Raw genomic sequence first — 10,301 nt, forward strand, 5'->3', positions numbered from 1 at the left:
TAACACATATCGTTTTCCCTCTGATACCCGAAAGGGGCCAATATAGTCAATTTGCCACGTTTGCCATAAACCCTTGTTTGTCCTTAAATGTAGGGGTTGTTCTTTTAAAGGGTTATATTTTTCCAAACGAACTCGACATTAACCGCATGCAGAAATTAGCGTTACATAATTCTCGTGTAACGGCCCATCCTCTACTAATAGCCTCTTTGTACAGGTCTTTACTCCCTGAATGGCCACACTTCATGTGCAGCCACCCCAGAAGGTGCTCCCATTTTCCTGCTTCGCCATCGATGGCAAGACTGGCTAGATGTGTTAAGGAATCTACTTGGTTATTAGGAGGTGAGCCGGGTTATCTCCTGTCTCGTGTGCAGCAACCCAACCTACCAAGAAAGACCTCTGCGTGGCAATATTCAGTATTTCTTCCCATTTGTCTCGTTGCCACACTGGCACTTGGTTTACTTCCCATTGGTTTTGCTCCCAAAACGGTAACCATTCAGTGCATCCTTTAAACACTGTGTAGGAGCCAGTATAAATGTATACTGGTTCTGTTGTCCCAGCTTCCTTAACGACTACACTCCACACAGCAACTAACACCCCCACTTGGGCGCTACCCTCTCCCTCAGTTACCACATGCTCCCCTGAATCAATATGTAATGCTACTGCTCAATACTTCCACGTCTTTCCTTCCCTTTTTGCAGAAGCATCAGTGAACCACACGTTTGTTAAATGGGGTTTAAAATGAGCAGCCACTTTGATGTATGATGGAGGGGGTTCTGTATCTGGGTGATCAGAAGGGGGATCCTGTATTTGGAGCAGTTTGGGTGTTCCCTCCTCTATCTGTCTAGTGTGACAGTAGTGGTCTAACTGGGCATACCACTTCCTTACTGTTTCTTGTTGAGTTACTCCTACGGCGGGGAGGAGTTCCAGCCAATATTGGTTTCAGGATCTTAAAGGGCCCTCGCAAGATGATGGGCTGCTGCCGTATAATTCTCTTGGCTTCCTGTAAGGCTAGGTTAACTGTAAAGAGTCCCTTCTCCCAGACTAAATACCGTTTTTCAGCATCCTTAAAGCTATGCGAGAAAAACCCTATAGGACGAGTAGGACCTTCAGGTCCACGTTGCCACTTATGTATAGATAACCCGTGAATTGCAAAACCCCATTCTATGTGGAGTGGGTCTGTTGGATGTATCAGCCCTAGGGCCTGGTAAATCCCTGCTTCAAAAATTAATAATTTCAGAGCCTCTTCATGGACAGGTGTCCAGTCCCAAACAGTTCTTTTACGGGTTAAATCATATAAAGGGCGAGCTATGATAGAAAAGTCAGGGATGTGTTTTCTCCAAAACACTAGCAAGCCTAGGGCATGCTGCAATTCTTTCTTATTTTCAGGCATTTTTACTTGTTCAAGGGTGGACAAGGTTTCGGAAGGCATACACACAGTCCCCCCTTTCCACCAGATACCTAAAAATTTTACTTCAGGTGATGGGAGTTGCACCTTTTCGGCACGGATTTGGAGCCCTAAATTCTCTAAGTGGCTAATGATTTCTCTCTGGGTTTGCCCCACCACAGCATTGTCTGGTCCTCCAATTAGCAGATCATCAATATATTGATATACTCTTACTCCATCTTTAGGAGTGATCTGATTTAGTTCCTGGGCCAATGCCTAGTGAGCAACGGTTGGTGAGTGGCAATAGCCTTGGGGAAGTCGCATAAATGTATAGTGTACACCTTCCCAGGTAAAGGCAAAGCGGTCCCTATCTGCTTCTTGCAAGGGAACCATAAAGCACATGTCTTTCACATCAATGGTTGCTAAAATCTGGTGACCCTGTTCTTGTATGGTTGCAATTAATTCTGCTATATTGGGCACTGCAGATGTTAATGGGCCACTATTGGCGTTCAAGCGTCAATAGTCAATTGTCAGTCGCCACTTCCTATTTGGCTTCCGGACCGGCCATACCGGGGAATTATAGGATGAGTGCGTAGGAATAACTATCCCCTGTTCCCGTAACTCAGTTATCACTGAAGTGATCCCTTCCCTTGCTCCCAAAGGCAAAGCATAAGGTTTGACATGAACTATTTTTGAAGGTGGGAGAGTTGGTGCCGACTGCAAAAGCCTCATAGAGACTGCGGGACACCCAAATTTCCATTCTCTTCCCCTAGAGTCTACCCACGGCTGGCCCTTTAAGAGGTCGAGTCCTAGAATATTGGTGGGTAGAGGACCTAGTATCATAGTAACCTCAACAGGGGACGAATCCCCTGGCAGCCAGCATTTAACTTCAGCTGTCAGCCACGGTTGGGAGCTTCCGAAAATGTCTGTGACCCATATCTGCTTCTTATCTGCAATTATTCCATTGCAGTAAGCAACATCTGCCCGGAGTGCTGACATCTGAGCACCCGTATCAACTAGAAAAGTTACTGGGGTCTTAAAAAGACCAGGGGGAAAAGCAATCATCAGGTCTCCTGTCTTATTTTCAGTGAGCCTCCTTAAATAAATCCACTGGCCGTCCTCCGGCTCACTTACTGGGGACAGCATGTCTAGTTTCCTGTCCTGTGGACAGTCATACCTGCCTCTGGGGCAGTAGGTGTTTGGGGAGTGGGAGTTGCCAGCAACTGCAGAATCACCCCCATATCGCTCTGAGCATCTAACTCAGTATGGGGAGGCTCCTTGTTCTTGTCTTTCCACCCTAGGACCAACATTTCTAGGACAGAGGCGGGCGTGCTGTCCATCACATCCTGGGGAATTCCCTTTTCTATCCCTTCTGTCCACAACAAGTTCCGCTGACCCCCATATGGCTTTTTGGTGTTTACAGTCTTAGATGGGGGAGGTTGGCCAGGTCCTTCTATTTGGCGGGTAGCAGGCTTAGCCCTGCTTTCTTCCCTTGTGAGACCCATTCTTCGGCCGTAGTTAATCAATTCCTGTGCCACTTCTCTCCAGGTCACGGCCCTCCTGCATTCCGCCTGCCTCGTCTAGGTGTTATCGCATCACATAGTCTATCCTGCAGCTGGACAGCATATAATTTCAAAGAATCTGGTAAACCTCGGATTAGAGGAGTCATTCTATTGGGACTGGCATTTAACAACATCGGAGAGGGCTGTTGTGGCACTAATCGCCTATCATGCATTAATTGGAGACAAGCAGTTTTCTGTAAGCTCTCGGTTAACTGATTTATAGAAGGGGTGTCTATCCGTGTTGGCTCTCCTCGTTCCATTTGGTATATTCCCCCTGCCCAGTAAGCTGCCCGCTGCGTCAGAGACCATGGTTCCCTAGGATCATCGGTAGTTAGGAACACTCCAGGCCCCCAATATCCTTGGGCTTCATCTTCTGACAATAAAATCCAGTCACCACCAGTTAATGACACCCTCCACACATACTCTGTTTTGGTCTCCTTTGCTAGTTGGATATACTTTTCCTGAGTTTTAGATAATTCAGTGGCAGAATATGGTATCGTCTTAATGGTCACGTGTGGTGCTCCGCCATTTTGGCCATTGTCTATGCTTTCTGTTTTAATTAATGGCCTCATTGCTATCCCCTCATCCTGAGGGTAAAAATCTTTTCTGGTACATTCTAACTCTTGATTTGGTATAAAGATTTTTGCTGTTTCATCTGAACTACCTCTAGACCTTCCAGGTCTAAGTCTGGGTCGGATCGTTCGTCTGCCTCGGCTCGCAGAATTCTTTCCCGATATAATGCATCAGACAAGGCGGCGTGAAGCCGCTGCGTTGTATTACGCTCAGCAGTTAACTGCTCTTGCAGGAATTTAACTAAATCCTGCAGGGACTGAATCTTCTCCTTATCTGCCTGCTTAGCTCTCATTGTTTCCTGTCTGTCTTCCTGGGCTGCTACGAGTGCGGCCCCTAAAACTGCACACACCACAGCCTTCCCTTTTCCCGGGTGAAACCTGCCTTCTTTTGCTAGCTTCTCAATTCCTCCTACAATGCCTTTGGGGTTGTGCCAGTGGTCTCGTGCCCAGGCTACTCCTTGTGGGGAAGGGTGGGCTTTATAGGCAGTCACTTCTCCAAAACAGGGGAACAGTCAGACACAGATGTTTCCCGGGTCACCATGCCTGCCACTGCGCGGATCCCTCCTGACTTATTGTTGAGAGATCCTTCCCAGATCCTCCCCGCCCGTTCTCTGAGTGGAGGTCTGGTATCCCGTTAGAATCTCCCTTCCAACAAGGGAAATCCTGTCCGTGATGCCAATTAAGATGTCGCGTCCCAAAGTTGGAGCGACTCAGGTTCGTGGATTTCCTTTGTCAGAATTAACGTGAAACGACACCAGGGGAGTTCAAACAACAATCAACATTTATGCAACCTAGCTAACCTTGCCCAAGTACACGTGAACTTATCAATATGAACCTTGCAACATGTCATTAAGCTGCTGTTTGAAAAGACAAAGGAGGTGTAGAAAAAGAAATGGAAAAAGGAACATGAAACTGTATCAGAAGGAGAGCCCTCCCGTTGAGTCACGAGGTTCAGAGCAGAGCCCCTTGCTTTCTGGACTCCTTCTCAAAGAGGAGCCCAGAGGCAGCTAGATCCACTCCTAGTCTCAGCCTTGGTCAACGGTTTATGTTTAAAAGGATGAGGTGTAGGGACTGTGGAAAAAGAGAGAAGGAAAAGAGGGAGAGAGAGAAAGAGGGAGAGAGAGAAAGAGGGAGAGAGAGAGAGGGGGAGAGAGAGAAAGAGGGAGAGAGGGAAAGAGGGAGAGAGAGAAAGAAGAAAAGGGTTTCACCAGTCCCGGGTCCAGCGTTGGTCTGGCCAGCGTAGAGATCCAGTTCCAGAGGCCGCACAATGAGAACTCGTTCTCCCTTCTTTTATAGTGTGTTAGCTGACAGTCTTGACATGCACAGTTCCCGTTCCCGGGGTTCTCTGGAATCGGTCGGTGAGCTTTGGGGGGGGGGGGTTCATTGTGGAGTTGCCTCTTTTTCCCTGCTGGCATGACCGCTTAAGATAGAAGCACAGTCCCATCCTCCGTGGGGCCTCCTCCTCCAGGTGCATGTGCTGTGCTCCTTCTCCTGGTCACTTAAGATAAGGAGTTGTGGCTTTGGAGAAGAGTGGTCCCACCCTCCGTGGGGCCCTCTCCTCTGGCCACATTGTCCTGTTCACAAAACTCCAGCATTTTTACAGAGGCCGTTTTCTCCACTAAAGTTCTTTAATGAATGTTTGAGACATTGACTATAATTTGTCAGACCATCACACCAGCCTGTAAAGAAAACTCATGTTATGTTTGCCCTAAAAAACACCCAGAAGATTAACAAATTTTACAGCCTTGTTATACCTGTGATTCAGTTCTTCCTCATCTTCAAATACCCCACATGCTTTCATCACTTCAACCAGCTTCTGAGTATGAATGCAATCTGTATCCTTAGGAGAAGCCAAGCTCATTGGAGAAGTCATTCCATAGTGCCTTTGAGGCTGGTTCTGCAGCTTAGGAGTACTGTGGGAGAAAACAAAATACTGAAGACTCCACAACAGAAAAAAACCCCAACAAACCAACCACCTTACTGGAAAACACCCTTCCACTTACAGGTTTCCAAATCAACTTCTGCTCTTTTGCCCAGCATTAACATAAATGAGGGAAAAAAGATCCTGCTTATGGTTTTTAGATAACTTGAGCTAACTTAGAAGTCACAACTACTTTTTTAAAAAAACATTTGTGGATATAAGAAAAGATCCAAGTTGCTACCATCTTAAGACAGCTTATTTGCATTGCGCTAGACAGTTAGAACTGATGGCCAGGAAATGAAAAGACTTGAAATCCACGAAGGGTGACACTACACACAGCACAAGTTTTGGACACAGGAAATGTGTTTCCTATCATTTTGATTTAAGGATATTCCCATCAGCTTCCTGCTAACATTAAACAAGACAATTTAACACTGGCTTCTTTTAGTTCAATGTCTTTGCTGTGCTTCTACTGATTCTGGAAGGACATTATAGTTGATTGTAGAGGAAGGACATACAACAAAGTGGTCTGTTAAACAGAGTTGTTGCAGCAAGATCAGCATTACCCTGGTTTCGTTTACGGAAGAGGATGAAAATCCAAGAGCTGTATGTCAGCATGCAGAGCAGCACAAGTTAAGCTCTGTTTGTAGAAGGTGCTCAAATCTGCTTGAGCTAGCTCACTGCCCAGTTAGGCTGAGCAGGACACCAGGCACCTGGGTTTGGAGGCCCACAAGGTTACTGCCCCTGGAACTCCAGGCACAGCAAGGCATCATTTTCGCCTCCAACCCTCCGCTTGCCCTGTTTGCTTAGACTTCCTTGCAATCAGAAGCAGCACAGGACTGACGTGGCAGGACAACATTAAATTAAAAGCAGCATGAGCTTTTGTTTTTTTTTTTTTACACCAGAGAACCCTTGCTTTGGAAAGTGAAAAATAGAGAAAGAAACCCCTACTTTGCATTACTAGATGAAACCAGGGGAGAGAAAGGAGTGGGACAGGAGGTAAGGACTGTACTTAATGGATCAAGGGTCTCTACAGAAACACTAGTAGCAAAAGGGGGAGACACATGAAAAAGGTCTCTACAACTCATCATGCTTGATCAAAGAGCCCATATCCAGACCTGAAGGCTAAAGGGATTAATGATGCCGTTATTCAAACCGGACATTTTGCTACTTCACATACGGACAACTTCAAATATTAGCTGGGTTAGTCAAGAGATGCTTAGAACTATTTAAGGCATCTGACCCACTTTGGCTAGAATGGGATGAGGAAGTGCTCAAAGGAGAGCTTCAACACTTGATTTTAAAAAGATTGCTTATTGCAGCTCCTTATTTCTAATTGTTGCCTTTACTCTTCCACTGAGGAAAGACGGATTTCTCTCTCTCAGAGTAGCTTTATCCAACTACAGACATGGCTTTTAGTCATCTAGTGGGTTCCCCCCGCCTCCCTTCTCTATGAGCTCATTTTTCAAACTTTTTGCTATGCGTTTTCCAAAAACCTGGAGCGGGGGGGTATTAGAACTGTAGTCCTATCAACTAGTCTCCCCAGTCAGAACAGCTGTTTACTTACAAGGGTAACTAGGCCTTGACCTAATTTGCCTTGCCTTGTTTATAGGCATTGTCAACTTCCACTTCCTAAGTAAAAATAGTCATAATGAGTATTTTCCTTCTTATGCTATCGTTTCCATAACAAATACAGAAGGAAAGCCTATGTTTAACTGATGTGCACTACATCTAAATTAGAACACCTACAGCAGCAACTTCCTACATGCTTTACGCATTACTTGCAGCATACAACTTGCACTTCAGAAAGTTGGCACAACACAAGAATGGGTTTTAGACTTTGCTAGCATCCAAGATCTTTCCAGTGTACGGAAGGCCACCATCTGCCTTTCGTTGCCCCGTTCTTCCTACAGAAGCTATAATTAGAGATTGACATAAAGGACAATATCAATTAGATATAGCAGATATTATTAAGAGAAAATTCTTTTAGGCAAGAGTAGGTATTTTTCAGTTGCCTGCATGTATTACTGAAAATTTGATCTCACAACTTAAAAGCTGAGAAAAATGGCACTTGGAAAGCTTTATTGAGAGTGACTTATGCGCAACAGAATGTCTTCCCCTTTTGGAATTAAAAGAAAATAAAAAATAAAAAAATCTTACTTCTCTCTCTCAACTGTACCAGACTATCAGGCATATACAAAGAAGAGATCTTAAGAGAGAATGTAGCACACATGGCATACTACCTATTCATCCATCAGCCTTCTGTTAAAATGAGAAGTCTCTGGCAGTTTAATATTTTGCCAACTCTTGCTATGATTTGTCCACCATAGTGAACAGCTCCAACATACTTCTGTCTGAGAAATCCTAATTTTATACAAGAAGTTAAACTGATTTGTTCCAAGTTTTGACACTTGTTTATAGCTTCACAAAGCTGCAAGCCATTTTTCCTGCATGTTGTTCTCCTGACAGACAACAGATAAGTTCACACTATTACAGTTCAGGGAGTTGCCTTCAGCCATCAGGGCATTGTATGAGCCTTCACTGTGAATGGGTCTCTCCAACTCATGAGGTTGGCTTGCCTCCAGCTGGGTAGAAATTTATCACCTTAGAAATTTATCTGGTCGCCTTCCAGACCTCACTGCATCAACTGCTACAACACACCAAACCTTCACAGGTTAATAGCTGGGTTTTTTTTCAAACTTTAACAGAATATACATCATAACGTCAAACTATGTATATCAAACGAGGTTAACTTGGTGAGAAAGACAAAGGGTGAGATAAGGTGCGGCAGGAGAGAAAAAGAGAAAGAGCAAGATAAGGTGCTGGCCGCAGAGAAGAAAAAGAGAGGAAAGAAAAGGAGAGAGGAAGAAGGCGCGTGAGGTAGATGTGTACAGCTTAAGCGACTTGGTTTCCTAAGGCCCATTCTATATTGGTATAAAAAAAAATATATAAATGCTTATTAAAAAAACAAACAAAAATATTACACGATGGTTATACTAATTAAAAACATTTTTTTCCAAATACAACATTTCTAAGTTAAACAACAACATCTTATTTATCTAAATTATCTTAACATATCTAAATCTAATGAACAACATCTTATCTTATAAAACCAAAAACATGTCCCAGGTTGCATTACTTGTTCACAGCTCTGGGGAATTAGGTAAAGGCGGTGATCGCCCACAATGGCAATCACAGGATAAACAAACATAAATCATCAAAATTATTACAATGACAGTTAACAAAACAAGTGCCCCAAAATAAAGCGTTAACAAAGTCATAAGCATTTTGCCTTTTCTTTTGCAATTTTTCCCTTCAACAACACAGTGCACAGATTCTTTTTTTTTGGCAAAGCCGGTGGCTATGAGACAAGGGGAGTCAAAGGAATCTTAGTAGATATGGATGCAGATAAGAACTGCTTAATAATTATCTAGCTTGTAATGAAGTTAAAGGAATTTCAATAGATGTAGATGTAGATAAAATACCACTTAATGATTATCTAGCTTGTGGTATAGCCCAAGAAGTTGATAAATGGTGTTTAACGTTTACATTGTATAAACTAACTGAGGCAAGAAGTCCTACAATTCTTCACAAAGGACAGTTCCTGATAAGATCCAGAGATTTGTTTTAAGAACCAGCTAAAACCGACCCTGAGGTTCGGATAAGAGCCAAGGAACAACCGAGTCTGCACAAGAACAAGAGGTTACTAGCGGTGACGAAGAGGAGTTGTCTGACTTCATCTCTACGACCCCCGACGACCACCACAAGGAGGCACTGCGCAAGCGCAGTCAGAATGAATTTATGAAAATGACTTCTTGGGACTAATTTTAATGCAAAGCGGGGTAGGTCATGCATATGTATAGATAAATTGAGAAACCTTAAATATATGTAATACTTGGCTGTATAAGTTCGAAGCAAGTTGCTGTGTTAGGCGCACATGACTTTGGTGGGACTAACCCCCTGTGCCGCCCAGCGCTGAATAAACATACCTACTTTACAATCTCATAGATTGTGAAGTCTGTTCTCCGCATGTCAGCTAGGCCCTCGTGGAGCTGGTGGCTGCGCCTGGTCCGCTGGGATCGGGGTCTGGATACGCAGCAAGAAAATGGATTTCCACGCCTCCAGTCCAGACCATCCGATGCAGTCTCTTACACCTGGTCAGACATATTAGACCACAAATGGTGGTTCTGAGACAGAAAACGCAACACAAACCACCAGAACAGTAAAAAAAAAAAACCAGAAGAAACATACATAAAGCAAAGGCCCCTCTCCAAACCCTGAAAAGACAAGCAAAATAAAGAAAGAATTGCAAAAGAAACAAAACAAAAAAAGACCACCCAGAAGACAAGACAAGGGAAGGCAAAAATAACATAACTCCAAGAACCCAGGGCCCACAAACCCACAGCCAGTCTGTAACAGTAACATGCTTTACTCCTAACTCGCCTAAACTCTGTCATCCTATAATCCTGCCATCCCACTGCCCTAGCACACTGTAACGCTAGCATACCATAACCCGAGCACGTCGTAGCCCTAAGATATCAGAAAATGGAACACAAACCCTTCCCTGCCTTTCTCCTCTCACCCTTCCCCTCCGTCCCTCTCTCCTGCTCCCTGTCCCATCTCTCTGTCACTCCGCTCTCCTGACGCCTTTTCCCTCTCTCTGTCCTGCTCCTGCCCCTCTCCGGCCACCCCACCGCCCTGTCCCACCTCTCTCTGCCGCTCTGTCCCCCCTTCTCCTCCTCTTTCTCTTTCTCTTTCTTCTCCTCCTCCTCCTCGTCCTCGTCCTCCCCCGGGAAGGCGGCCATGGGGCCTGCGGGGGGCGGGGCCGGGCCGGGGATGGTGTCCCTGCAGGGTCAGGCAGC

General features: G+C 44.8%; 1 long non-coding RNA gene across 1 annotated transcript; it reads right to left on the bottom strand.

The window, feature by feature from the left end:
- Nucleotides 1-4,728: 4,728 nt before the first annotated feature.
- Nucleotides 4,729-10,292, bottom strand: LOC128150720 (uncharacterized). The gene is made up of 4 exons (XR_008238150.1): nt 10,147-10,292; nt 9,429-9,593; nt 5,273-5,431; nt 4,729-5,197 (listed from the first exon to the last, which is right to left on the bottom strand). It is a non-coding gene; the product is annotated as an uncharacterized LOC128150720 (long non-coding RNA).
- Nucleotides 10,293-10,301: the final 9 nt, after the last annotated feature.

This window comes from Harpia harpyja, chromosome 14 (genome assembly GCF_026419915.1).
Source record: "Harpia harpyja isolate bHarHar1 chromosome 14, bHarHar1 primary haplotype, whole genome shotgun sequence".
NCBI lineage: Eukaryota > Metazoa > Chordata > Aves > Accipitriformes > Accipitridae > Harpia > Harpia harpyja.